This window comes from Pteropus alecto, unplaced genomic scaffold (genome assembly GCF_000325575.1).
Source record: "Pteropus alecto unplaced genomic scaffold, ASM32557v1 scaffold25, whole genome shotgun sequence".
NCBI classification, from domain to species: Eukaryota; Metazoa; Chordata; class Mammalia; order Chiroptera; family Pteropodidae; genus Pteropus; species Pteropus alecto.
In genome coordinates this window covers 25,744,930-25,747,412 of record NW_006441955.1, presented here as the reverse complement: position 1 = coordinate 25,747,412, position 2,483 = coordinate 25,744,930, and the positions used below count along the sequence as shown (strand labels likewise).

Below are 2,483 nucleotides of genomic sequence, written 5' to 3'. Positions count from 1 at the left end.
GTTCTGTCTTGTTTACTGGAGTGTATTTTTTGGTGAATTTGTGCTTTAACTTCAGAAATACATATATTTTATTTTTAAAGTCCTTTGAAATCAATATAAAATTAGCATAATCTTATAATAGATTTCTAATAGTATGCACTGCAGCACTCCTAAAATTATTTTGTGAGTGTGTGTGCATTTGAACAATCAGTTGGCTCATTTCTATGATTCAAGAGAACACAGCCATCACTTATCAGGAGTAAGATAAATTGATCAAGACATTTTTGCTTTTATTTTCTTGGTTAAAATAAATTACAGGTTACAAAGTGCTAAACTCCAACCTAGATATAAACAAGCAGTGTGCATTTCACTACAGATCTCATCACTCAGTCTGAGTCAATATGTTTAGTATAATAAGTTTTACTAAATATGCAAATCTTGGAAGATAAATACTTAACTGTCTTATGGTATACTATTTTACTGACTTTCCCTTATCAACCAACACAAGTGGAAACTCTGATCACACATTCAAATGATTAAAATAAACAGTGCAATAATAAAAAAAAAAGTCTTTACTCTGATTGCCACTTAGTATACCCAGAGCATTTTAGATGATTTGAAGGCATGTACAGTTGAATGTGTTGAGACAGTTTGATTCAAATAAATGGAATACTCCAGAGAAAAAGAGACTTATAACATTGGTATACATTTTTACCCTCCTAAAAATTTTACCACTTCAAAATTATAAATTCAAATCTTATATAAAATTAAAATATGTTCCTACACAAGTCCAAGCATTTTACTTTTATTGTTTCAATTCTTAAAAAACGGAAATCTTTTGGTTAAGATTTCTTTAGTGACAGTTTTAATATTGGGTAAATCAAATCTCTAGTCTCCAGAGCATTAAATGTCTTGTACTCTGTCTAAAGTTGTGCCACATAAACAGATTGTTTTTCTAATCCTTTTTATATAAATTTTAAAGTATATGAAAAGTTCAATCTAATCTGTACAGCATCATCAAATTTTTATTTCCTAACTCTTATTTTATTTGGAAGCAAAACTCAATTTTCAAATATATGGATCGTTACCTATATAACTGGATTATGGACTACAAATAAACACATTCGAAATTTGTGTCACCATAGCACTATACATTAGCATGATTTTATTCTTTTTAATAATCCAATTTTGGTTTCAATATTATATTTTTACTTTGGAGTAACTTTTCTAAGTAGAAGAAAATGATATGATAAATTATAATATAACAAATCGTTCTAAAGAATTTATATACCCGGTTATTTTTCTTGTCTAGTATTAGTTTTTATAATATCAATATTCATACCATTCCAAAAAATAAAAACTCACTAGAAAATTATTTTATTTTATTTACATAGAGTGAGCATCAAAAATTACCCTTAAAGAAGGATTAAAGAGGCATTCCGCGACCACCACTAAGCAGATCGGACTCACTCGTTCTCGCGGCCTTGCTCCGCTTCCTCTGCAACCATGTCTGACAAACCCGATATGGCTGAGATTGAGAAATTCCATAAGTAAAAATTGAAGAAGACAGAAACGCAAGAGAAAAATCCACTGCTGTCAAAAGAAACGATTAAACAGGAGAAGCAAGCAGGCGAATCGTAATGAGGCACGCACTGCCAATATGCACTGTATATTTCACAAGCATTGCTTTTTTGTTTTACTTCTTTTAGCTGTTTAACTTTGTAAGATGCAAAGAGGTTGGATCAAGTTTAAATGATCGTGCTGCCCCTTTTCACATCCAAGAACTACTGACAACAGAAGGCCACACTTGCTTCTCCCACCTGCCTGTCTGACTGGCGGGGAAGAAAAAGAACTTGCGAGTCGGTGAAGGCAGAAGCTGGGTGAGACGACAGTGAAAACCACGCTGGTCCAAGGAGTCCTGCAGGCCGTAAAATGCAATTTAATCAGTGTCATTTTTTTTTTTGCTTGTTGTTGTTCAAATGACTTCAATTATTGGATTGCACGTATTTTTTATTATGCAAATAAAGTTTTAAAACCTGGAAAAAAAAGATTAAAGATAAAGAAGTCACTAAATTTGATTATGAAATTGTGATTTCTTATTAATCACTTCCACATATATTATCTCATTAAAACAACTTTATGATATAGGTAACAACATTGCCATTGTATGGATTATAAAAGCAAGTCTCAGTTTTGCCTAAGCCAACAATTTACAAGTAGTTGATTAAGGCGCAAACACATTCATCTGACTAGAGGAGTAATATTTCTTCCATCAGACCAAGTAATTAAGATCTAATATTTATTGTGTGCCTGCATTTGCTTAGTTGTAAATGCTTTAAAGTATTTTTAAAAACCTCATTTTCTCTCTCTCTCTCTCTCATACACACAAAAACACACACAGCATTTTATAGATGAGGAAATGGATCCACAGAAAAATTAAGTAACTTGTAGCTAACAAGCTAGTGAGTGGTAAAACTAAAATCAAAGTATAGAGCCTAATATAA

The 2,483-nt window shown here is 31.6% G+C and overlaps 1 pseudogene; it reads left to right on the top strand.

Annotated features, from left to right (window-relative positions):
* The first annotated feature begins 1,474 nt into the window (after positions 1 to 1,474).
* LOC102897957 lies at positions 1,475 to 1,620 on the top strand (annotated as a pseudogene).
* The last annotated feature ends 863 nt before the right edge of the window (positions 1,621 to 2,483 follow it).